At 41.7% G+C, this 27,521-nt stretch overlaps 1 protein-coding gene and 1 pseudogene across 1 annotated transcript in view; both read right to left on the reverse strand.

The window, feature by feature from the left end:
- Positions 1 to 27,521, reverse strand: part of UBE2V2 (ubiquitin conjugating enzyme E2 V2) — a 229,210-nt gene that overhangs the window by 73,121 nt on the left and 128,568 nt on the right. The gene's annotated exons all lie outside the window — the stretch shown is intronic.
- On the reverse strand, positions 1,230 to 8,658 carry LOC150004482 (divergent protein kinase domain 1A pseudogene; annotated as a pseudogene).

Genomic DNA, 27,521 nt, shown 5'->3' on the forward strand with positions numbered 1-27,521 from the left:
CAACCCATAGACAGGAAGTAAGTAGTGGTGGGATTGCTGGAGAGAAGGGGGATACTGAGTGGAGGGGAGCAAAGGAAAAAGAAATTGGGACAACTGTAACAACATAATCAATAAGATACACTTAAAAATGAATGAATGAATGAAAGGAAATGTTCAAAACCCAGCTGTGATAAAAATAAATAAAAACCTTCTGCAGACTAGGAATAGCAGGGAACTTAATCTACTTGATGAAGAGCATTTATAAAAACCTACAGCTAACATTATACTTAAATGTTGAGAACCTCGATGTTTTCCTCCTAAGATCAAGAACAAGGCAAGAATTCTCCCTGTCACAACTCCTATTCAACATTGTACTGGAAGTCATTGTTACATTGTACTGTAACAAGACAAGAAAGGGGGGAAAAAGGTATATAGATTGGAAAATAAAAAATAAAAAGATTTGTTCATCAGTGACATAATTGTCTATGTAGAAAATCCCAAAGAATCAAGAAAAAATTCTAGAACTAGTAAGTAATTACTTATATCAAGGTTACAGGATCCAAATTTAATATACAACATCAATTGCATTCCTATATAACCACAATGAAACAAATAAAAATTAAAAATAAAAATACTATACCTCTACATTAGCACCCCCAAAATGAGATATTTAGATATAAATCTAACAAAATATATACAAATTTATATAAGGAAAACTACTAAACTCTGATTTAAAAAAATAAAGAAATCTAAATAAATGGAGAGATATTCCATGTTCAAGAATATGAAAACTGAATATTTTCAAAATGTCAGTCCTTCCCAAACTGATCTATAGATAATTTTTTGTTTGTTTATAAATGAGTAATTTTAATTTACCTGTTTTGCAGACTTCATTTCTGTTAATGTGCAAGTTTTACCATGCTAAGACATTAGTAAACTTACGTATAAATTTTAAACAGCAGCTTCAATGCAAAGAATGTTTCCTGCAGTAGTATTTTGGGTAACATAAATCTACAAAATACTCTCACTGTGATGTTCATGGAGTGAAGCTTCACAGCATTATTTTCAGTCAGTCAAAATAGTTACACAGTGAATGTAGTGGGAAATATACCAGGGCTTCTGAAAAAGCAGGAGTGAAATCTTTTTGGACCCACTGACCCTATACCTTCTGCCATTACTTCAGCAATAGACATATTTTAATATGATGGCTTGGGACCTGGGGAAAGGAATTTTGTATAAGTGGCAGGGATTTGAATCAGAAGCCATTTTTTTAAATGCTTAATATTTTCTAAGTGTTAAGTTTCCCACAATGGTCACAATGTCCAAATGAACTAAGAGTCATTTGTGTAGGAAATTTTCTCCCACAGTACTGTTTTTAGGTTATTTAGTATCAAGGAATGTTCCATTTCCACTTGATTTGCTGTGACTTTGAGAACAATACAAGAATAAAGTTGCTTTTCTAATTCTTCATGAATTGCACTTGGAGCACCATGAAGTAGGTAATCTTTGAGTAACTAACATGCTTTGCCAAGTTTGGTTGTATCGTTTCTGAAGTGCACTTCATTGTACTCCGATCACAGCTAGTTCAACAATCCGTGCCATAGACACAGTCCAGATCAGATTCACAGTGACGATCCTTTATAAGTTCTTTTTTTTTTTAAAGTATATTTTATTGATTATGTTGTTACAGTAGTTCCAATTTTTTCCCCTTTACTCCCCTCCACCCAGTATCTCCCTCCCCCAGCATCCCCCCCCCAAGTCCATACCCATGGTTCGTAAAAAATAACTATCCCTCCCTCTCAGATATTAAGACCCTTTGTAATCTTGTAAAGGACAATGGGCGAAGGTCTCAAGCTCCTCTAGCTGCTTCAAGCTGGACATGGTCGTCGTCCTACCTACCCTTGGGTCCAGAAATCTCTAATAACAGTGGGGGTGTGGAGGGGAGGGTGGCCTTCCCACATGGGGAAGGATTGTGCAGACTCCAGGTCAGTTGGCTGTCTCCGGACAACGGCGTGCTTGGTTTAGCAGGCTGGCATCCTTGTTGTGTTCTGGGGGCAACAGATTTGGCAAAAAGGGTTAAAAAGCATCATTCAATCCATAACTACTAGGTGGCAAAAGGCAGGGATTAATTTTTCAATGTTCCACATTAGGAGAAAAAAAAAAGAAAAAAAAAAAAAAAAAAAGGGCTTCTTTGGAGGAAGGTGTGCTAGGCACATCTCTCCTGTCCAAAACCCTTTTGCCCATTTTATTTAGTTTGGGCTGAGGGAAATAGTTTATGTTTCCCCCCTCTCAGACCTCTGGGCCCTTTCTGTCCAAGCCATTAGGATAGAAAAGAGAATTCAGTTTTAAAGTGAAGCCCACAGACCACCCCATTCTTCACCAACTCAGCCATTTAGTTCAGCCAAACTGTTGAGTCTCCGGAGGCAGCGCTGCAGAGAGGGTTAAGTGAGGCTTATGCGTACAGACAATCACTCAGGTAATGCGGTCATAGGCTTATGCCCTTTGAAAACAGAAAACACATGTTAATTTATGTAACATAACCAACAAAAAAGTCTCTAAATCTGTAAGATTGTCTTATTGGGAAGACATACAGTTGCAAGGCACTTGACATTCTACTTGCCTGCAACTTGAATCTCTTTGGTGATATCACAGATATGGTTTAATTTTCAAGTGAAACCTTTTTTTAAATGAGAAGAAACTTTTAAGACGGTTAGCTGCCCTACTTTACAGTCTGCCACTGATCATTGTGATTTTCCTTGAATACTGATTTTTCTCCCTAAGATTACTCTCCTTGTCTTTAAAGGGACTACATTAAGTCCATTTTTAATTTATCCTGTTCATTTGCATAAGCATAACAAGAGCAGCAAATGATCACTTATGATCTTTAGTTCTGTTTTGCTGGAACTTACCCAAGGAACATTTAGGGTGGCCCTCAGTCTGCTCTTCAGTGCACAGAAGCTGGGCCACATACCTGGCATTCATCCTTGCCTGTACACACCTGTCCTTTCCAAGTCTTTCTGGTTTTCCATTGTGCCTTAAGGTCCCTTCTAGCCATCTTTCAGGAAAACAACCTTCGTTCCTTCCCTGGAGAGATTGCTGTGGACCGCACAACCAACCATGGCAGCAGGCCTTTTATTCCGCGGGCTTTTATTACCTTTGAAAGTCATTCCCAGTTCCTTAGGGCTTTTTGGTAACAACATGAGCCCAAGCATGTCTCCTTTAAGCTTGACATTCCAGTCAAAGGCTTGTTCAGAAAAAGGAACCTCTATTAACAACTGGTCTTATTAGGTCTATGCAAAGAAACTTAAGTCATTACTTACTTGTTTAGAATGCCAAACTCTGGAGAGATCAAATAGGGAGAAAAATATACAACGTGAAGGAAAATCTTTGTCCTAATATTCACTGAACTGGCATTTCCATTCTTCATATTTTCATTTTCCCCCACTAAAAAAAATTTTTTTGTTTGTTTTTCCATTACAGTTGTCTCACTTTTTTTTTTTCCCCTCTTGCTTCCCTGTATCCTGCCCCTCCGTTCCCCCACATTCAGTCCCCACTCAGTTGCCCATGTCTGTGGGTCATTTATACATGTTCTTTGATTTTACACTTCCCCTTCTTACCCCCTTTTCTCCCTCCCCCCCCCCCTTGTTACTGTTAGTCTACTCCTTGTTTACATACCTCTGGTTCAATTTTGCTCATTTGTTTGTGTTGTTCATTAGTTTCCTGTAATAGGTGACAGCATAACGTATTTTTCTTTCGTTGCCTGGCTTATTTCGCTAAGCATAATTCTCTCTAGTTCCATCCATGCTGTTGCAAATGGTAGAAGTTCCTTCTTTCTTTCTGCTACATAGAACTCCATTGTGTAAATGTACCACAGTTTTTTGATCCACTCATCTACAGATGGGCATTTAGGTTGTTTCCAGCACTTGGCTATTGTAAATAGTGCTGCTATGAACATTGGAGTGCATAGGTTCTTTTGAATTGGTGTTTCAGGATTTTTCGGATATAATCCCAGTAATGGAATTGCTGGTTCAAAAGGCAGTTCCATTTTTAGTTTTTTGAGGAAATTCCAAACTGTTTTCCATAGTGGCTGCACCAGTCTGCATTCCCACCAGCAATGCACCAGGGTTCCCGTTTCTCCGCATCCTCTCCAGCACAAGTTGTTTGTTGATTTGTTGATTATGGCCATTCTGACTGGTGTGAGGTGGTATCTCATTGTGGTTTTTATTTGCATCTCTCTGATGGCTAGTGATGTTGAGCATATTTTCATATGTCTATGGGCCCTCCGTATGTCTTCTTTGGAGAAGTGTTTGTTCAGGTCCTTTGCCCATTTTTTAATTGGGTTGTCTGTCTTCTTGGTGTTGAGTCGTATGAGTTCTTTATATATTTTGGAGATCAATCCCTTGTCTGAGATGTCATTGGTGAATATATTTTCCCATATGGTTGGTTTCCTTTTCATCTTGCTGATGTTTTCTTTAGCTGAGCAGAAACTTTTTAGTTTGATGTAGTCCCATTTGTTTATTCTTTCCTTTATTTCCCTTGCCTTAGGAGATATATCAGTGAAAATGCTGCTACGTGGGATATCTGAAATTTTCCTGCCTATTTTTTCCTCTAGGACTTTTATGGTATCACGGCTTACATTTAAGTCTTTGATCCATTTTGAGTTTATTCTGGTGTATGGTGTAAGTTGGTGGTCTAGTTTCATTTTTTTGCATGTCCCTGTCCAGTTCTCCCAACACCATTTGTTGAAGAGGCTCTTTTCACTCCATTTGATGTTCTTTCCCCCTTTGTCAAATATTAGTTAACCATATGAACCTGGGTTTATTTCTGGGCTCTCTATTCTGTTCCATTGATCTATATGTCTGTTTTTATGCCAGTACCAGACTGTTTTGATTACCGTGGCCTTGTAGTATAGTTTGATATCAGGTATTGTGATTCCTCCTACTGTGTTCTTCTTCCTCAAAATTGCTGTGGCTATTCGGGCTCTTTTTTGGTTCCATATAAATTTTTGAAGTATTTGTTCTAGGTCTGTGAAATATGTTGCTGGTATTTTAATAGGGATTGCATTGAATCTATAAATTGCTTTGGGTAGTATGGACATTTTAATGATGTTGATTCTTCCCATCCATGAGCATGGTATATGCTTCCATTTATTTGTATCTTCTTTAATTTCTTTCTTCAATGTTATGTAGTTTTCTGAGTACAGGTCTTTTACCTCCTTGGTTAAGTTTATTCCTAGGTATTTTATTTTTCTTGTTGCTATGGTAAATTGAATTTTTCTTTCAGTTTCTATCTCTGAGTTTTTATTGTTGGTGTATAAAAATGCCTTTGATTTCTTAATATTGACTTTGTATCCTGCTATTTTGCCAAATTCACTTATTAGGTCGAGTAGTTTTTTTGTGGAGTCTATAGGGTTTTCTATGTACACTATCATGTCATCTGCAAATAATGACAGTTTTACTTCCTCTTTTCCAATTTGGATGCCTTTTATTTCTCTTTCTTGTCTGATTGCGGTGGCTAGAACTTCCAAGACTATGTTGAATAGGAGTGGGGAGAGCGGACATCCTTGTCTTGTTCCTGATCTCAGGGGGAATGCTCTCAGTTTTTGCCCATTGAGTATGATGTTGGCTTCAGGTTTCTCATATATGGCCTTTATTATGTTGAGGTATGCTCCCTCTATTCCCATTTTGCTGAGAGTTTTTATCATAAATGGGTGTTGTACTTTATCAAATGCTTTTTCTGCATCTATTGATATTATCATGTGGTTTTTGTCTTTCATTTTGTTTATGTGGTGTATTACGTTTATTGATTTACGAATGTTAAACCATCCTTGCATCCCTGGGATGAATCCTACTTGATCGTGGTGTATGATCTTTCTAATGTGTTGCTGGATCCGGTTTGCCAATATTTTGTTGAGGATTTTAGCATCTATGTTCATCAGCGATATTGGCCTGTAGTTTTCTTTCTTTGTTGTGTCTTGACCTGGTTTTGGAATTAGGGTTATACTGGCTTCATAGAATGAGTTTGGCAGTCTTCCCTCTTCTTGTATCTTTTGGAATAGTCTGAGAAGGATAGGAGTTAGTTCTTTCCTAAATGTTTTGTAGCATTCACTTGTGAAGCCATCCGGTCCAGGGCTTTTGTGTGCTGGGAGTTTTTTGATTACTGCTTCAATTTCACTAGCTGTTATTGGTCTATTCAGACTTTCTGCTTCTTCTTGATTCAGTTTGGGAAGACTATAGGTTTCCAGGAATCTGTCCATTTCCTCTAGGTTGTCAAATTTCTTGCCATACAGTTGTTCATAATAATTTCTTATAATCCTTTGTATTTCTGTGGTATCAGTTGTGATTTCTCCTCTTTCATTTCTGATTTTATTTATTTGGGTCCTCTCTCTTTTTTTCTTGATGAGCCTGCTTAAAGGCTTGTCAATTTTGTTTATTTTTTCAAAGAACCAGCTCCTACTTTTGTTGATCTTTTGAATTGTTAGTTTAGACTCTATGTCATTTAATTCTGCTCTGATCTTGATGATTTCCTTCCTTCTACTTGATCTGGGCTTTGCTTGTTGTTCTTCCTCTAGATCTTGTAGCTGTAGGCCTTTATAAGTTCTTTCAGGTTTGTCTCTGGCACAATTTTTCTCATGTCTACCATTTTTAAATCATGCTTATCATTATATCCTAGGTTTTTGGCACTAGTATCACACACGTGGATGTTTCCATAAGAGCCATGGAAAACATCCTCCACAAATTCTAGAAGTCCTATGGCTATTTTAGCCTTTCTGGGCCATGATGGTATGAACAACTGCTCCATGCTTCTTCCGAACTCAGATGGAATAAAAAGTTCAATGACCCATGGAAGGCTCGTTCCATAAAAAGAGGTATATTCAACACTTTCCATGACATAGAGATCACCACAGAAGCCCATTAATTTGGGGGTATGTTCTTTATCTTGAAGTATCACCATGAGAAGAAATTCATTTAATTGAAGAAGTGCCCATGCTGACTTTGCTCCTCCCAAGGAAACCTGGCCATCTTTGTCTCCATCAGCCACTGTCAAGATGAGATTAACCAACGAAGTAACCTTAATCTAAAAAGCCTTGATGATAGGTAGGAGGCAGGCAGAAGAAGGAGAAATATTTTCACTTTCAAAGTAGAAAAAACAGAATGTATGATATTCCCTGTGGCAGGAAAAAGCACGGTATGTTAATAAAAGAAAAGAACAGCGCAAACTGGAAGGTGGCATAAGATGAGGTTGGAAAAAAAAGTAGAAAAATTGTGCAGGGCTTTTAGACCAGTTTGGAAGTGTGAGCTAAAGGAAATGGAAAAACATTGAAGAATTTTAAGCATGGAAGGGATAAATCAAATTTGTGTTTTTGAATAAGACTATTCTGGCTACCATATGGAGACTAGATTGGAGATGGACAAGAGTGGATGTCAAGAGGAGTCAGAGGGCCATTGCACCTGGTGAGACAGTGAGAGACCAGTGAACTGAAGTAATGAGGTGAGCTAGAGTTACGTGGGGAAACTTAAAGACAGACTATGATGGTTGTAAGAAAGAAGCAGGAAGCACCAAAGGTGACTATTGGTTATTTGGTTAAAGCAATTGAGTAAATCATGGTGTCAGTTCTAAGGGAAGTTGGGGAATGTGAGAAGCTATGTTTTGGACAGGCTGAATATGAGGTGAGATACACAAGAGGAAATGCCAAATAAATTTATATGAGGATGTGGATCTAACAGGATTGTATGGCTTAAGGAAAACATGTAAGATGGTAATCTAGTCCTGGGAGTCCACAGATAGCCTAAGGAAAGAGTAGAGAATACAAAAGGCAGAGGAAGGGCAGTGTTTACATTTGGAAACGCCAGAGAAGCAGAAAGAAAACCAATAAGGTGGTGTCAGTGAAACTAAGGGAAGAATGTTTCAAGAAAGAAGAAATGGATGACTGTGTGTCTGGAGTCAACTAAAAGGAGTCTTTGGAGTATCGAGACAAGAAGGTCACTGGAGCTGGATCACTGGATACAAGGTTTGGTGGCAGTGTTAGTGCATGGATTAAGGAGGGAAGAACTGGAGACAGCAAGGATGGAGAAGTGACACAAATTTTGTCTAGGTCCCGCAGAGGGCCTAGACGGGGGTGTGATTAAAGAAAAAAAGCACAACAGAGTTGTCCTTATGCAAGGTGCAGGTGCAGCAGTCAGGGGTCACCGCCTCTGGGGTTTAGCCCTGATTGGTTGCTTGTTCTAACAGCAGGTAGGCTTGCTATCCCCGCATTGTGCCAGCACGATGACACCATAGCAGGATTTTTAGTTCAGGTACTGTGAACTTAGAGAGATGGTGGCTTTTTGCGAAGATACTCCTAGATATTCTGAACGGGTAGGAAAATGGGTGAGAAAGTTTTAGCATTGTCTCCGGAGGGGACATGAAAAGAGAGAAATTTCCCAAATTAAGAAAAGATTCTTCTGGATGTAGGGGGCAGAGAGAGATCTTTGGGTGCGATCAGTAGCCGGAGGTGGCCAGACGTCCGAGAAGAGAGGCAGCTGAACCCCCGCCCTCCCAAGCTTCAGGGAACGGCTGGGAAGGAGTACGCTGCCGGTTGTACTCTGCTTGTGTCCAGGAGCAGGGCGCCGCTGGGGTTCGCACTAACCTGGGACTGCTTACCTGAGCAGGGAGATCCCACAAAGGACCAAGGCGCATTTCTCTCCAGTCTGATCTGCTAAATCATGATGGTGGTTAAGGCTGAGCCGTGAGACCCCAGGGTTCATGTTGTCCAGCCTCAGATGGGCACACCTGTTCATTGTCCCTGGCTCGCCCCCGCCTTCCTCTTTGCCTGGCGCTCTCTGGGACTCACCGCTTCCTGATTTCAGAGCGCTCCACTGAAACCCTCCCTTCCCGAGCCTTTATGGTCTTGTTACTACCTTGGTACAGCTCTAACTGGAGATGCGTGTGCTTGCATTTCTCTACCGGGCGTCCTAAACTCAGGGCACGCGCAGTCTCACAAACACCAGGCAACGAATGTTCGCAGCGTCCTCTCCTCTCCTCACCGCACTCCAGACGCCCCTAGTACCCACCTGCGCTCTGGAAGGCCGGCTCTCGCCCTACTCCAGAGCGACTCCAGCGCTTATCTTGCTGTAGCGCTGTGGGGAGGGGGTGCAGGCAATCCTGCAGGAGCAACCTACTTGACTGCCAGGGCTCTGAGCACTTACCCTGGCACGAATGTATAGGTGGTACCTTGATATGGTCTCATTTTCTTTAAAAAAGGTGTGTTTTAAATTTTACATTAAGGCTCAGGTTTAGCTAGTCGCACCTAGTTGCCAGCCCCTTTATCCCAGCACTCTAGATCCCATTCCAGTGATAGTAAGTGACTAAGTTCTCCCTAGGGACAGGCCACATTATCAGTGTGTCTGTCCACCATTACTACTTACCCAGTGGGCTCCAGCACAGAGCAGGGCCCAATTAAACACTGAAGAGAAGACTGACAGAGCGAGGTAAAGAGGGACCAAACTCTGAATACAGCTTTCTATTGTTCACTGACCACAGCCCGGACCTACCAACGCTCTGTAATATGGCTCTTCAAAAACAGGCATATTTTTGTGTTACTCTTTAGCCCCTGTAATCCAGAGGTGATGGCAGGCTCCTATATAATTTCTACTCAGTTCCAACTCTGTGATTATATTAGTTATTCCCACTTCCTGAATCTCTGCCTATTTCCAGCCCATTCTTCATCCATAATTTTTCTGTAGTGAACTTACTTTTTGTTTTCTTGATAAAATTAGATTGTAAGGATTTAGAGAGAAGCAAACAGACATCCATTTCTTTTCCCTCCTCCTAGGTGGTGAGTATTAAGTAAATTCTTAATTGAGTAAAGCCCCTTGGAGGTTATTTTCTTTTTTAATCTTACCTGTTGTGAAAATCACAAACATATACAAATATACACAAAACAACCACTACACCTTAATTAATTGCCACCACTCAGCTCTTGACCTACAAGGTAATAAAATACATGCTTTTCTTTATGGGTTTACCCGATAAGCACATATTCTTTTTTATTCTTGAATATAATTTTGTTATGTTTTTGTTAAATTTCTTGGGGTGACATTGGTTAATAAAATTATATAGGTTTCAAATGTAAAATTCTATAATATATTGTCTGTATATTGCATTATTTGTTTAACACCCAAAGTTAAATCTTCTTCCATCACGATATATTTTACCCCCTTTAAACTTTACTACATCCCCCACTCTCCTTCCCCTCTGGTTACCACCCTACTGTTGCTGTGTATGATATTTTTTTCCTTATTAATTTGAGATAGAGAAAGGAGAGATTGAGAGAAACATCGATTTGTTGTTCCACTTATTTATTCATTCATTGGTTGACCAGGAAACAAACCCACAACCTTAGCTCATTGGGACAAATCTCGGGACAAATTTCTAACCAACTGAGCTACCCAGCCAGAGCCTGAGTTCGTTTCTTTTGTTTGTTCATTTGTTGCTTTCTGTTTTATGTCTCACGTATGAGTGAAATCACATGGTTTTTATTCTTCTTCATCTGACTTACCTCACTTAGCATGATCCTCTCAAGATCAATCTATGTTTTCACAAATGGCAGTATTTCATCTTTTCTTATGGCTCAGTAGTATTCTATTGTATATATGTACCACATCTTTTTTATGTAATCATCTCTTGCAAGAGACTTTGGTTCTTTCCATGTCTTGGCTACCATGTATAATGCTGCAATGAACATACGGCTACATATATCTTTACAAATAAATATGTTTACATTTTGGGGATAGATAACCAGAAGAAGGTTTGCTGGATCATATTCACTCTATTCTTAATTTTTTTTTTTTTTTTTTTAGGAACCTCCATAATGTTTTCCATATTGGCTGTACCAGTTTACATTCACACCAGCAGTTCCTCTTTCTCCACAACTTCTCTGACTCTTGTTATTTCTTATCTTGTTGATAATAGTCATTCTAGCAAGTGTGAGGTCATTTCCCCAGTAGCTGTTAAAGTTGAGCATCTTTTCATATATCTATTGGCCATGTGCATGTCTTGGGAGAAATAACTATTCAAGTCCTCTGCCTATTTTTTAATTGGATTGTTTGGGGGGTGTTAAAGATTTTATTTATTTACTTTTAGAGAGAAGGGAAGGGAGAGAGAGAGGGAGAGAAACATCAATGCATGCTTGTCTCTTGCACCCCCCAGCAGGGGACCACCTGCAAACCAGGCATGTGCCCTTATTGGGAATCAAACCAGCAACCCTTTGGTTTGCAGGCTGGCACTCAATCCACTGAGACACACCAGCCAGGGCTTGTTTGGGGTTTTTTCTTTTTTTGGTTTTTGTTTTTAAGTATATTTTATTGAACATGTTGTTATAGTAGTTCCAGTTTATTTCCCCTTTGCTCCCCACTGCCCAGTACCCCGTTCCCTCCAGCAATCTCACGCCCCTTAGTTTATGTCCATGGGTCGTGCATATAAGTTCTTTGGCTTCACCCTTTCCTATATTATTCTTAATCTCCCCCTGTCTATTCGTACCAACCAATTATGCTTCTTAATCGCTGCACCATTTCCCCATTTCTCCCCCTCCCCCCTTCCAGCTGATAACCCTCCAAATGATCCCCATACCTATGATTCTGTTCCTATTCTGGTTTGCTTAGTGGGATTTTGTTTTTATTTTTTAGATTCAGTTGTTGATAGTTGTGAGTTTGTTGTCATTTTAGTGTTCATAGTTTTGATCTTCTTTTTCCTAAGTAAGTTCCTTTGACATTTCATTTAATAATGGCTTGGTGATGATGAACTCCTTTAGCTTTACCTTGTTTGGAAAGCACTTCATCTTCCCTTCTATTCCAAATGATAGCTTTGCTGGATAGAGTAATCCTGGTTGCAGGTTGCCTTTTGTCACATTGAATACTGTTTGCCAGTCCCTTCCTGCCTGAAAAGTGTCCTCTGAGAAATCAGTTGATAGTCCTATAGGCACCTCCCTGTAGGCAATCTCTGCCTCTCTCTTGCTGCCCCCAGGACTCTTTCTTTATCTTTCACCTTTGGCATTTCAGTCATGATGCGTCCTGGTGTGGTCCCCTCTGGGTCCACCTCGCCCAAGACCCTCGGTGCTTTCTAAACTTGTATGTCCATCTCCCTCTCAAAATTTGGGAAGTTTTCCTCATTTTTTTCAATTCTTGCTTCTCATTCTGCACTGGTTGACTGTGTTTTTCTTCCTTATGTTCCCAATCATTGATTTGAACCCCGGTTTCCTTCCCTTCACCATTGGTTTTGTGTGATTTTTCCTTTGTTTCACTTAGCATAGGCTTCACTTCTTCCCTTATATGTTTGCCTTACTCAAGCATATCTGTCAAGCCTGTGAGCATCTTTATCGCCAGTGTTTTGAATTCTTCATCTGTTAGGTTGTCTATCTCCTCATCTGTTAGGTTGACTATCTCCTTGTCACTTAGTTCTCTGACTGGAACCTTGATTCATTTCCCCTTTTCAGCCATACTTCTCCCTCTCTTCATTCTGACAGGCTCCTGTGTTTGTTTGCCTCCATGTCCCAGGTAGAGCTGTTGCTCCTGTTACGTTGTAAGGGGCGGAGCCTTAGGGATTCATCAGTACAGGGCGACCTGTTTCACCACGTTGTGGCGTTGTATGTGGGGGAGGGTCCGAGAGGGAACAATGCCACCTGCCCAGCACTTGCCCCTTTTCCAGGCACTTCTCCCACTTTCGTACCAGACTGGCGCCCCTCTAGCTGCTGCTCTGGCCATTGTTCCAAGAATGGGTAGGTCTGTGGACATTCTAGGACTGTGGGGGTCCTTTAACAAGCAGAGTGCTGAGAGACCTGCAATTTCTGCCTTCATCCCAACCCCCTCTGGTCTGCACAGTCAGACAGAAGCAATGAAACTTGATTTTCCCCAGTGCTGGAACCGTGAGCTGTAAGGTCCAGTGAGGAGCTGGGAAAGCTCCCCAGGTGTCCCTCCTAACTTTTTTAAAATGTGTGACTGTGCTTTCTGCTGGCCTACTGCTGCCACCGCTGCTGCCACCACCACACTGCATCCTCTCTACCCCAGCTCCGCCCGTCCTACCTGACTAAATGAGTATTTCTTCTTTATATCTTTGTTTGCTGGACTTCTATGTAGTTTGATTTTCTGGAACTTCTGGTTGTTTCTAGTTTTGAGGTAGTTGTATCCTTTCTTAGTTGTGGAGGGGGATGCAGCATGTCTGTCTATGCCTCCATTTTGACCGGAAGTCCTCCCCTAATTGTTTGGGAGTTTTTTGTTTTTGAGTTGTATGTGTTCTTTATGTACAAGGTCTATCCACTAAGTCCAGCCATTGTTAATGTAACAAGAATGGTTTACATATCAGTGTAGCCTGGCAGCCAAAGAGAGTGGACTGGAAATCGCAAGCGTGACCAATGACATCTTCAATGTACAGTAGTCCTTCTCTGTATCGCTGTTCACTTATCGGGGCCTCGCTGTATCATGGGATTTTTTAAAATATTGTTTTTAACTATTTATTGGGGATTTTTTGCTATCTCGCAGGATTTTGCAGTACTGTGTACATATGTTGTTCAAGTTACATATGTTTAAGAATATAGAATATGTTTAAGAACACAAGTAGTGTTTATAAAAGTGTGGGAAAGGTTAATAAGAGAGTGGGAAAGGTTAATAAGGGACTGGGAATGGCTTATAAGTGTGCGGGAAGGGTTTATAAAGCCTTAAAATATATATAAATACTAAAATAAATGTAAGGGTCGTACTTCATGGATTTTCACCTATTGTGGGGGGATCTAGAATGTAATACCCATGATAAGTGAGGGAATACTGTACTTGTCAGTGGGGGTGGTGGCCATCCTTAAGTAAGCATGTGAACTGTGTAGTCATCACATTCAAAATGACTGAGCAAGTAGAGTAACAAATCTGCATCAAACTTTGCATTAAGTTTGAGCATTACTCTGCAGAAACTATTCAGATGATTCAGAATGCTCTAGGAGTGATGCAATGAGTGCAGAGATGCAATACGATGAAAATGGCAGCAGTTATGGGCAACTGATGATTGGCAGCTTCATCATGACAACACACCTGCTCATGCATCACATCTCATGCAGAGATTTTTGGTGAAACATCAAATCACCCCAGTGACTTAGTCCCCAATGCAGCCCAGATTTGGTGCCCTGCCACTTTTGGCTTTTCACAAAACTAAAATCACCTTTGAAAGGGAAGAGATTTCAGACCATCTATGAGAGTCAGGAAAATACAATGGGGCAGCTGATGGCAATTCCAACAAAGGGTTTTGCAGAATGTTTTGAACAGTTGGAAAGATTCTGGGAGAACTCTCTGTGAGGTCCCAAGGTGCCTACTTTGAGGAGGACTGAGGTGTCACTGTCCTATGGATACTGTATCTTGTATCTTCTTCCATTTTTTCATAGTACATGGATGAATACTTTTTGACAGACCTCATATTTTGGATATTGCTCCTTTTCGGAGGTATTGTTTGTGAATATCTTCTCTCATTTGGTTGGTTGCCTATTGTTTTGTAGGTGCTTACTTTTGCTGTGCAGAAGCTTTTTAGTTTAATATAGTCCCACTTATTTATTTTTGCTTTTACTTCCCATGTCCCGGACTTACTGCAGACCTTCCGTGGATCAATGATGCCAGGAAAACCGCCATCATCGACAAGGAACTGGCACGACTAAACATCGACATTGCGGCTCTACAGGAGACCCGGTTGGCCGACAACAGAACTATCAGAGAAACCAACTACACCTTCTGCTGGCAAGGGAAGTCTCCGGACCAACCAAGACAGCACGGTGTTGGGTTCGCTGTGAAGAACACGCTTGTTAACTCCATAGAGCCACCCACAGGAGGCACAGAGAGATTACTTACCCTCCGATTGTCAACAACTTTCGGCCCAGTCAGCATTCTTAGCGCGTACGCCCCAACCCTCTGCGCCACCACCGAAGAGAAAGAACAGTTCTACCATGCACTGGGCGAAGCGTTATCCAAGATCCCCAGAAGTAACGCTCTTTATCTCCTTGGAGACTTCAACGCAAGAGTAGGAGCCGACCACATGGCCTGGCCCACCTGCCTCGGAAACTTTGGGAGAGGAAAGATCAATAAGAATGGTCAGCGACTGCTTGAGCTTTCGTGTCACCACGGCCTGTGCGTGACAAACACATTCTTCAAGTGCAAAGAGATCCACCAGGTGTCATGGAGGCACCCCCGCTCCCGCCACTGGCACCAGCTTGATCTCGTCATCACCAGAAGAACGGATATTGGCAGCACCCTCCTCACCCGCAGCTACCACAGTGCAGACTGCGACACGGACCATGCCCTCGTGGTAAGCAAGGTGCGCATAACGTCGAAGAGGTTGCACCACTCCAAGATGAAGGGTCGCCCACGCATCAACACCAGTTGTGCCAGCAACCCAGTTAAGACCCAGCAATTCATCAACAGGATGGAAGATGCACTCGGCGAGGGAATGGCGGCAGATGACATTATCGAATCCAATTGGTCACGTCTCCGCGACGCCATATACAACTCCGCCATTATTGCTTACGGGAAGAAAGAGCGGAAGAACGCTGACTGGTATGAGGCTCACTGGGAAGAAATGGAACCCGTGATCGAGGCTAAGAGGAAGGCCCTACTGGCTTACAAGGCCACGCCCACTCCCAGTACACTTCAAGCTCTACGGGCTGCCAGGAACAAAGTCCAGAAGACCACCCACCACTGTGCCAACACCTATTGGCTAAACCTGTGCAGAAGCATCCAGGAAGCCGCCGATATAGGCAACGCATGAGGAATATATGAGGGTATCAAGAAGGCAACAGGCCCAATCCCCTCCAAGATCGCCCCCCTTAAGTCCAAGACAGGTGAGGTCATCACTGACCAGGAACAGCAAATGCGGCGGTGGACCGAGCACTACCTCGAGCTGTACGCAACGAGGAACACCGTAACAGACACTGCTCTTAACACCATCCCAGACCTACCAGTCATGGAGGAGCTAGACACCCCACCTACTGCGGCAGAGCTCGGCAAAGCCATCGACCGCCTCGCTTGCGGGAAAGCACCAGGAAGCGACAGAATCCCTCCAGAAATCCTAAAGAGCGGGAAACCAGTCCTGCTACAGCTGCTCCACCATCTACTCTGTCACTGCTGGAAGGAGGGTTACATCCCCCAGGATATGAGAGACGCCAACATTATCACCATGTACAAGAACAAAGGAGACCGCAGCGACTGCAACAACTACCGGGGCATCTCTCTCCTCAGCGTCATTGGCAAAGTATTCGCCCGGGTCGCTCTTGCCCGCCTGCAGACCCTTGCTTCCCGCGTCTACCCAGAGTCCCAGTGTGGCTTCAGAGCTGGCCGATCAACAGTGGACATGATCTTCTCCCTACGCCAGCTGCAGGAGAAGTGTCACGAGCAGCATAAACCACTCTACCTCGCCTTTATCGACCTCACGAAGGCGTTTGATCTGGTCAGTCGAAGCGGACTCTTCAGCTTGCTGCGGAAGATTGGCTGTCCACCACATCTGCTTGCTGTGGTCATGTCCTTTCACGACAACATGCACAGCACGGTGTCCTACAACGGCGCAACCTCTGAGGCCTTCCCAGTCAGCAGCGGAGTAAAGCAGGGCTGCGTCCTCGCGCCTACGCTGTTCGGAATCTTCTTCTCCATGCTCCTCCAATAGGCCTTTAAGGACTGCAGCGAGGGTGTCTTCATTCACACCAGATCCGATGGCAAGCTCTACAACCGGGCCCGTCTACAAGCCAAGACCAAAGTCAAAGAGGTGCTCATCCGTGAGATGCTCTTCGCCGACGACGCAGCCTTGACATCACACTCCGAAGAGGGACTCCAGCAGCTAGTCACTTGCCTTTCCCATGCATGCAAGGAGTTCGGACTAGCCATCAGCCTGACGAAGATGAACGTTATGGCTCAAGGCACGGGGACTCCCCCATGCATCTCCATCGACGGATACACCCTGGAGGTTGTCAACGACTTCACTTACCTCGGGTCCACCATCTCGAGCTCTCTGTCAGTCGACTTGGAGGTCAATCAGAGAATCGCCAGGGCAGCCATAGTTATGGCCAAACTGAACCGGCGAGTGTGGAACAATTCCAGCCTCACTGAGAAAACCAGACTGCGCATCTACCAAGCCTGTGTACTCAGCACTCTCCTCTATGGCAGCGAGACGTGGACCACCTACGCAAGGCATGAAAGGAAACTCAACAGCTTCCACATGAGGTGCCTGCGACGCGTCCTGCATGTCGCCTGGCAGGATAAGGTCCCCAACACCGAGGTGCTGAAGCGAGCCAACATGAGCAGTTTGCATGCAGTTCTTAGTGAGAGACGCCTCAGGTGGCTTGGCCATGTCAAAAGAATGGATGCAGGCCGTATTCCCAAAGACCTCCTCTATGGCGAGCTAGCAGAAGGCCAGAGGATGACAGGGCGCCCAAAACTGCGGTTCAAAGACATCTGCAAAAAGGACATGACACAATGCTCCATCAATCTCAACACATGGGAAGTTCAAGCAGACGACCGCCTAGCCTGGAGGCTCGCGGTCAGGCAAGGTACGTCACGCGCAGAGGCTGCGCGCAACAAGGAGGCGGTCCAGAAAAGATCGAGGCGGAAGAAGCGTCAACAGCAGCAACAACAGCCATCTGCCTTCACCTGTAACAAGTGCGGCAGGGATTGTCACTCCCGAGTCGGACTGCACAGCCATTCTCGGCGGTGCAGATAGACTCTCAAGAAGCTACGCCATCGTCTCTCGAGACGGACGGCTGCCGACGACGACTTCCCATGCGTTTGGGGTCACCTTCATATAGTAAAATCCTTTCTAGGACCGAGGTTCCTAAGTTTAGTACCTATGTTTTCTTCTATGTAATTTATTGTTTCAGGTCTCATATGTAAGTCTTTGATCCATTTTTAGTTAATTTCTGTGTACAGTGACAAATAGCAAACTAGTTTCATTCTTTTGCAAGTAGCTTTTCCAATTTTTCCAGTACCATTTATTAAAGAGATTTTCTTTTCTCTATATTATGTTTGTGGTTCCTTTGTCAAAGATTATTTGCCCATGTATTTGTGGATTTATTTCAGGTTTCTCAATGCTGTTCCATTGGCCTATGTGTCTGTTTTCTGCCAATACCATGCTATTTTGGTTATTGTTTTTGGTGGTATAAATTGAAATCAGGGCATGTAATATCTACAGCTTTGTTCTTCTCCACAGGAGTACTTGGTTATTTGGGGTCTTTTGTGGTTCTATACAAATCTGATGATTTTTTGTTCAATTTCCTTAAAAAGTACCATTGGAAATTTGATGGGGATTGTATTAACTCTATATATTGCTTTAGTGATTTTAACTATGTTGATTCTTCTAATTCATGAACATGAAATATCTTTCCATTTCTTTGTGACTTCTCTAATTTCTTTTAATAATGTCTTATTGTTTTCAATGTATAGGTCCTTCACATCCTTTATTAAGTTTATTGCTAGGTATTTTATCATTTTGCTGTGATTGCAAAAAGAGGGGTTTTTTCCCCCTGAAACTGTATTGTTAGTATATAGGAATGTGATAGATTTTTGTACATCGATTTTTGTACCCTGTGAGTTTACTGTATATGTTTATGATGGAGTCTTTAGAATTTTCTCTATAAAGAATCATGTCATCTGCAAAAAATGACAATTTTATTTTATTCCTAATTTGGATGCCTTTTATTTCTTTCTCTTGCCTGATTGCTGTGGCTAGGACTTCCAGTATATGTTGAATGAGAGTGGTGAGGGTTGACATCTTTGTTTTGCTCTTGATCTTAGAAAAAAACCTTTAAGTTTTTCACCATTAAGTATAATGCTAGCTGAGATTTTGTCATATATAACCTTTATTATGTTGAGGTACTTTCCCTCTATACCCATTTTATTGAGTGTTTTAATTATAAATGAATGTAGTACCTTGTCACATGTTTTTTCTGCATCTATTGATATAATCATATGATTTTTATCCTTTATTTTCTTAATGTTGTGTTTCACATTAATTTATATATTTGCATATCTTGAATGATCCTTCTGCTTCTGAAACAAACACCACTTGATCGTGATGTACTGGTTTTTTAAATGTATTGTTATATTTGATTTGCTAGTATTTTGTTTAGAATTTTTGCATCTATATTCATCAGAGATAGTGGTCTGTAGCTTTCATTTTGTGTTATTCTTTTTTTTTATTGTTTTTATATTACAGTTGTCCTATTTTTCCCCCATTGCTCCCCCCCACCCAGCCCACCCCTTCTCCCACAGTCATTCACCACCCCATTGTCCATGTCCATGGGCTATTTATACTAATTCCTTTACTAAACCCTTCCCCTATTTATCCCCTTTCTCTCCCTCCCCCCCCTCCCCTGATAACTATTATTCTGTTCCTTGTTCAATTTTGTTCATTTGTTTGTGTTGTTCATTAGTCTCCTGTATCAGGTGATATCATATTGTGTTATCCTTGTTAGGTTTTGGTTTCAGGGTAATGTTGGCCTCATAAAATGTATTAAGAAGTATTGCCTCTTCAATTTTTTTGGAAGAGTTTGAAAAGGATACAGATTAAGTCCTTGAATGTTTGGTAGAATTCACTAGTAAAGCCATCTGGTCCTGGACTTTTACTTTTGGAAATTTTTTTAATGGTTGTTTCAATTTTCTCACTGTTGATTGGTCAATTTGTATTTTCCAGTTTCTGTGGATTGGCCTATGGAAGTGGGCACAGTATGAAGATCACTGGATCAAAAGGTACTACCCACCAGAGGACATCCATTCTAGAAGAGGCACTAACCATCCAAGCAGACACAAATGATTCAACCAGTTGATATCAGCAAGTCTATCATCACTACCTTGCTGCTGGCACAATGTGCACATGAAGAGCATATTGATGGTGGTAGTGGTGGAGGCTATGCATGGGCCCAATAGCACAGGCTTCCACATACTGAGGCCAGTCTCACAACTGCTGATGCTGACTGTCTAACTTGAAAATGACAGCAACCAACACTGACCCTTGATTCAACACCATCCCTAAGAAGGTCAACCAGACAGGGTGAGTCTATTGAACCCTTTCCACCCTGTGAAGTGTGGCTTCATCCTGCCTGGAATAGACATTCTGGAGCTGGGAAAGCCTTCCTTTCCTACCTCAGAGTTTCATGCCCTGTTTCTGGGACAGCCCAGACCATGACTTTCAGTACAAGGAGAGAAAGGTCCAGTCCCCTTGCCCCAAATTAGGACAACTCTGAAGGGCCATTCTCACTCTGGAGCACCCTTGTGGGAGTATCTGAGGCCTTTGCAGTGGCTACACCATAGCTCAGATTCTTCCTGCAAATCCTACTCTCTTTACTCCCATGTGTTGATCCCAGGAGCACTTCTCAAGAAACTTTCTGCATGAAAATCTCCATAGTATCCACCTGGGGAACCTGTTTGAAATGGTGTATATGATCCTCCTCTTCCACACAGTCTCACTGCCAATCCAATTCTATAATGGGTACATTTTGGCATTAGGTTCTCAATGACAAAGCTATTCATTCTGATTTCTGAGTTTCCATAAAGAAATCCAGGGTTCACAGCCTTAAAGGTGCACCCAATGCCTGGACTTCTGAATTAGAGAATTAGAATTTCAAAACAGAGAACAAAGAAAATATTTTTAAGCTAGAAAATACACTAAAAACAATTAGGGTCACAATTGTAGTTACAGGCTGCAATATAACTTACATTAACTAAATGAAATCACAAAATAAAAGGTGCTTTGTATGAAATTTTAAAACAAGCAGGATAGCCTAAACATGACAGCAAGTATGAAAATATTAGTCTTCTGATTTAGAAAAACATGATTGTTACAGACCAAGGTCCCCAAGGAGATGGGAGGGGCTTTAACCATAAAATAGTGACAAAAAGCTTATGGAGCCTATGTAAAATTCTACAAGTGGCTGCAATTAGTCATCCTGCCCACTGCATCACAGGACGCAGTCGCAGTCGGGGATTTAAAAATAAGGCGGCAGGCATTTTGGGGGAGAACACCATGCGGCTTTGAAAGGAAAGGGAGAACTCTACGCAGTTTACGAGGAGACTGGGAACTCCATGTGGTTCTGCATTAAGAGCAGGAGGACACAGGCAAAACCTCCCCAATCAGCTGCCGGTAAAACTAAACTGTTTCTGGGAAGTAGGAAGACTATATCTCTGACTTTTCTAAAACTAGCCTGGTTTGGTAGGGGGAGGGAGAACTATGTGTTTACAGGTATTTTAAGGAAAATAAGACTTAATGGCAGAAATCCACAAAAATCTAAATCTATATAACCTTTAAATAAACAATTCTTTTTCTTTTTACCAAACTCTAGTATTGAGAGTTATGCTCCTGGCATCGGGCAATTGGACCCCTCATAACTGAACAGCCCATGAGTTCTGTTTCAATCAGGGCAGCCCATGGGTTCTGTTACATGATTATCTAGAGAAAAGTTTAGTCAACTGGATTAAAGCTATAATAAAATAATGTCTGCAGTCAATTATGTGATCTCCATCAATGTTTTCAATAAACCAGTCCCTATGGGATAGGAAGCCAGTGCTATTCTTCATGCCTTCTGAAGCATGGAAGTAGGCAAAGTTATCCAAATCCTAAGATAATTTAAATAACATTTCCTAATACTGATAAGTCAAGAAGAAATAGTTAGAAATTTAGTTACTACATTCCCTTTTTTCCCTTCTTTTTCTTTCCCTTCTCTTAAAGGTTATTTTTTCCATGCTGCAAAAGCCAGAAATGACCAAAAATAAAGCAACACTTTGAAAGCATGTTAAGGTTATTTGAAAAGCCTGAAACAATAGGATGACTCAGATATATGTCTTCCCTGCACTTTAATTTTTAAAGATGCCATATTTATAACCTTCTTGTTAATCAATATCTTTTTTCATTTTATCAAATGAATGAAGGTATCCCAGCAGTTAGATTCACTGCAACTCTCTTATAAGATTTTATCACACTTGGTTAAATAATTTCTAAGTATTTTTAAAATCCTCTACATTTAACCATAATCAAGTAGATAAGAGCCCTACTGGCCTTTAGTTTTCTTAACCAATATCCTAATAGTAACCAATAGTTTTGATTTACCAACAGAATTGTTTGCTACATTCTTTTCTCATTAAAAAGACCAGTGTCTATTTATAACAGGTTTTCTTTTGAAAATTCCCAAGATCAATTGAGAAAACACCATCCATAGTTTTTTAGAATATGTTTGCCACACACATTAGTAGTATTTCAATTTTTTTTTAAGTAGGCAATGCTCCCCACTTTCCCTAACTTCCATAGCCAGGCTGACTCCATAACCTCAAATCCTCAATAGCAAACTCAAAATTAGAATGGAAATGAGCTATTCTTCAGGTAACCTATGTTGTTGAGCCAGAGAGGAAAAGGATGGGCTTGAGAACTAGCTAGGTTTTACTTGTGCTTACAGTATGATATAAAACATAAATCCTTCAGAAGAGTCAAAAAAGGAAAAGCATCTAAATGCTCTGAGGACATGAGTTTGGTTTCTAATTCGTCTCTTTTCAGGACACTTTGTTTTCTCATGCATACATTCACTTCACCCAAACTGGAATTCCTTCACTGGATGCAGCACTGAACCCTGTGGGCTGCTCTGATTTCTATTGAATGATACAATGACAGATAACTGCAATGAAACACATACACACATTTTTACATCTACAAAGTGCCTGATACTAACAACTCTGGTCTTTGCAAAATTTCAGCTTTTAAGTAGACAAACCAAAAGTAAAACCAATAAATAAATGTCCCATTTCTTTTAAGGAAATGCCTACTAGCAAAATTCTGTTAAAAAAACTTAAATTTTTGTTCTCAGAGGGGCCAAAATAATGTTACAGAACCCCTGGGCTGCTCCAATTGAAACAGAACCACGGGCTGTTTAGTTAGGGCCCTGATTGTCCGTTGCCCGAGTTATAACTCTCAATACCAGAGTTTAGTGAAAAGAAAAAGAATTGTTTATTTAATAGTTACATAGATTTAGATTTGCGGATTTCTGCCGTTAAGTCTTATGTTCCTTAAAACACCCACAAACACATATCCTTGCCTCCCCCTACCAAACCAGGCTAGTTTTAGAAAAGTTAGAGATACCGTTTTCCTACTTTCTGAATACAGTTCAGCTTTACCAGTAGCTGTCAATCATTCAATTCTGATTGAGGGAGGTCTTGTCTGTGTTAAGGTGCTCACCAGCTTTTAATCCAAAACCTCGTGGATTCTCAGCCTCCTTGTAAACTGCATGGAGTTTTTTCTTCTTAAAACTGCATGGTCTGAACCCTTCTCAAAACCGCATGGCCAGACCCCATTAAAAAAATGTCTGCCACTTATTTTTAAATCCCTGACTGCAGCCTGTGATGCAGTGGGCATGGCACTCAGTTATGACCATTCACAGAACCACATGCAGGCTCTGTGTGCTTTTTCCATACCAATCCCTGGTCCAAGACCCCTCCCATCTCCTTGAGGCCTTGAAAACATCCAAGCCATTTGTGTAACAAAGACACCAGCCACCAGTCACCAGCCACAGACATGGGAAGGCATTCTGAAAGCTGTTTCCTTCTCCCCATCCCCCAGCCACAAGCTCTGGGGTTTTTGGACACCCCCCTTTCTGTAACAATAACACATGTGTCTGTAAATAGCAAAGAAAGTGTTCCTGGAAAGTAATACATGAAAATGGGATATGTCAAGCCTTTTTTTCTCTGTGAGTCTTGCATCAGCCCTGGTGAATTTTCCCAAATGGCTGTCCTGATGAGCCTGCTTATTTTCAAGTCAAACTGGTCATTTTCTACTATTACGTTCATCAACTAAAAAGACAAAACAGTTAGAGGATTTTTTTAAAAATAATACTTTATCCTGAGCACTTCTAAGTCACACTATATCTATTCTGGTTAATACTGCTTTCTTGGAGCTGCAGATCATTAACCATAATGATGAAATATATTCAGACTTTCTATCTTATTCAGAATTTCTTTATTTAGCTGAACTTTTAGCTTCCTCTGCCACTTCACAATTCCAGAACCCAATCAGATCAAGTTTTAGCAATAACCTCATGCTCTTTCTCTGCATCCCACCAACCAGGCAGCTCAGTTCTTACTTGGGGTTTCTGACCTGGGCCAGTTAGTAATAAAATTGAGGAAAATGTGCAGGACCTCTGACACCCTGGCTGTTGCCTCGGATTATGCAAATTTGACTGGCTCACTACACAGAAACTGATGAGATGGCCAAGGATGTGATTCTGCTCCACTCTGTGATATAGAAAATTCACCGCATTTATTTAAAAACTAAAATGCACAGAAGTGATGTCCGCAGCATGGCAGCATGAGAGGGCCTCTATGGAATTAAAGGATTTCCTGCTTAATGCATGAACACGTCTAAGACATCATTACTGAAACATCTTAAGGTGGGCATATATGTGTGGCTAAACCTATGAAAGAGCAAAACTGCAGACTCACGAACCAACTCCCCCCATCCCCAATCACGATGGCACAGCCTGGTAGAGGCGACTGAGACAACCCTGCCACAAGCTTCTGGCTACAAAAAGGTGGCACCAGAAACACAGAGGAGATCCATAACCCACCATCTCCAATTTACAGGAGTGGTGCCTCAAGACCAACGTGATGTGGCGATAAAAAGAATGCCCACCTCCTTAGGAAATATGAAGCATTTTCAATGGCAAAGGACACACCACCCCTCAGAGATCCTGGCAGCCCCAACAGTAGAGATAAAAGAAAATAAAAACATACTTTAGTGCCACCTGCTGGAAAACAAATGAAAGACTTCTATTTATCAGTCTGCTAAACTGAAGTGTCAAATTCTGAAAAAGCAGCTTTAATTCCCATAAAAGTTCAGAGACATAATCCATCAAGCACATTAAATAACCAACGGAATTCAGAGAGAAATTTTTTAAATCTCCAGAAAATAAACTCAAAAACACAAAAAAAATGCAATTTATTTAATTTTTATTGAATTTATGGGGGTGACATATAGGTTTTAAGTGCACAATTCTGTAATACATCACCTGTGTTTTGTCTCTTTCTATCACCATTTATCCTACCTTTATCATCTTCTACCTCACCCTACCCCACTTTCCCTCTCGTAATCACCATACTATTGTCTGTCAGTATGAGGTTTTTTGTTTGTTTGCTTAATCTCTTCACTGGACTGACAGCCAAGATGGAAACATAGGTAGACATGTTTCACCTCCTTGCACAACCATAATCTCAAACCAAAAACAACCAGAACTGCCAGAAAATCAAACTGTATGGAAGTCTGACAACCAAAGATTTAAAGAAGAAATATCCAGATGGGTAGGAGGAGCAGAGACTGGCAGCCAAGATAGAGCGGAGACAGTGTAGTGGCAGCAGCAAGGCAGCAGTGGGCAGCCAGCTGAACAGGCAGTCCCATGTTCACATGTGGAGTATAAAAGCTGGGAGGGACACCTGGGGAGCTATCCCAGCCCCAGGCCAGACCACATGGCCCAGGGTTCTAGTGCCAGGAAAATAAAGCCTCATTGCTTCTGGCTGTGAAAATGAGTGGGGTTTGGGGCAGTGGAAGAAATTTCCAACCTCTCAGGAGAGTCCATTTAGAGGACCCCCACCGACCTAGAATGTACACAAACAGCTTAGTGATGTACAACGGAGCTCAGATAAGGCTATCATCTGATTTCTCAACAGAAACACTATAAGCCAGAAGGGACTGGCACAAATTAACCCAAGTGATGAAAACCAAGGACCTACAACCAAGACTACTCAATCCAGCAAGGCTCTCATTCAAAATGGAATGAGAAATAAAGAGCTTTCCAGACCAAAAACAAACAAACAAACAAAACCTAGAAGACTATAGCACCACCAAACAAGCATTGCAAGAGATGCTCCAGGGGCTGCTTTCAGAAGAAGAGAGGTGCGCAACCAAGTCGCTGGCTGCCGCATCCAGGTGCCCCTCAGGCCCACCCCAACAGGCATAAAATCAACACGCCCACCTCTGCGGTGCTCAGGTGACTGTGGCCCCGCCTCAAAGGGTGCAAAATCAACCCACTGGGCATGCAGAAGAACATGGGCAGCCACCCCTGGCCCGCCCCAATAGGCACCAAACCAACGCACAGGCCACTTGCGCAGGCGCTACTCATGCCCGCACAAGCGGATGCAAGAACAGCGGGCAGCCAAAACTCACAGACACCCACTTCCACCATGTACAAGTGTCTGAGGCCCCGCCCCAAGAGGTGAAAAACCAACTCCCCGGGCACAGCTCAGCAGGATTGAGGCTAGTGCACAGGCCACCATGCGCACGCACTCGGGCCGGCTCCAACAGGTGCCAAACAAACGTGCAGGCCACCGCGCGAGGGTGTCATCTGGGCTCGCAACAAAGCAGGCGCGAGGCTAGCACAACCAACACCCCACGCAGGTGCACACCACTGCCGCCACGATCAGGAACCTCTGGCCCGCCCCAATAGACCAGGTGTGGATCCAGAAAAAGAAGACTGCACACAAAGGCTGAACTGACTAAAAACTTTCTTTTTTTAAATTTTTATTTCTATTTTAGTTTCTTTATTTGTATTTTATTTCATTTTAATTTTTTTTAATTTCTTATTTTTTATTTTTATTTAAAAAAAATTGTAAACTATCTCTTTAATTTGTTTCATACCACCTCTCCCTCTAATCCTTCCTCTTTAATTTTTGTCTGTTTTGTTTAGCTTCCATTTCACACTAAATATATACCATATAACTACTATATGAATGTAATACTATACAATTCCTTTCTTACTATATTTTTAGTTCTTCCCTCTTTTTTTAATATTAACATACAATGTAAATATTACTGTCTTGCATAGTCTCAACACTACTTGCTACTATATTACTCTGTCATCGCCGCTCTCAAAAATTATCTTTTTCTTCATTAAAAACAACTCTTATCTATTTTTTCTATAGTATAATAGCCCTAACCTCTCAATGTTTATATTAATAATGGCTCATTTGCTGCTGATAGTAGGATAGAGAGTGGGGGATATTTTTGAGGATGTGGGTTTCTTGCCTGCGCTGTGTGTTTATGTTTTTAACAGCATCTCCACAAAAGAACTCAAGACAAGTTGGGCAGAGTGACTCTCAATCAATTTGCCAGAGGGAAGGTCCCACCAAAGAGCATCTAAAATATAACCAGAGAGCATAAACAAATGACATAAAGGGTATCCCAAGAACATCAGGCTCAGGAGATCAAAGAAACTGCACCACTGAAACCTCCAGATCTCCTAGAAAGAATCTCATACCACAAAAGTGGGAAGTCAAAGCAAACAAGTCCAAAGAAACAAAAACAAACAAGAAGAATCCAACATGGGAAGACGCAGAAACAACCTCACAGAAAGAGGAATCCCCAGAAAGAGAGGTAGATGGAAAAGACATAACCCAAATGTCACACATGGAATTCAAAATAATGGTGATGCAGAAGCTCAATATACTCAACAATCTCAAAAATAACTATGACAACCTCCAAAGAACTTACCAACAACTCCAAGAAAATTACAGGGAACTTATGGAGAA

This window comes from Furipterus horrens, unplaced genomic scaffold, assembly GCF_987537825.1.
Source record: "Furipterus horrens unplaced genomic scaffold, mFurHor1.1.pri manual_scaffold_7, whole genome shotgun sequence".
NCBI classification, from domain to species: Eukaryota; Metazoa; Chordata; class Mammalia; order Chiroptera; family Furipteridae; genus Furipterus; species Furipterus horrens.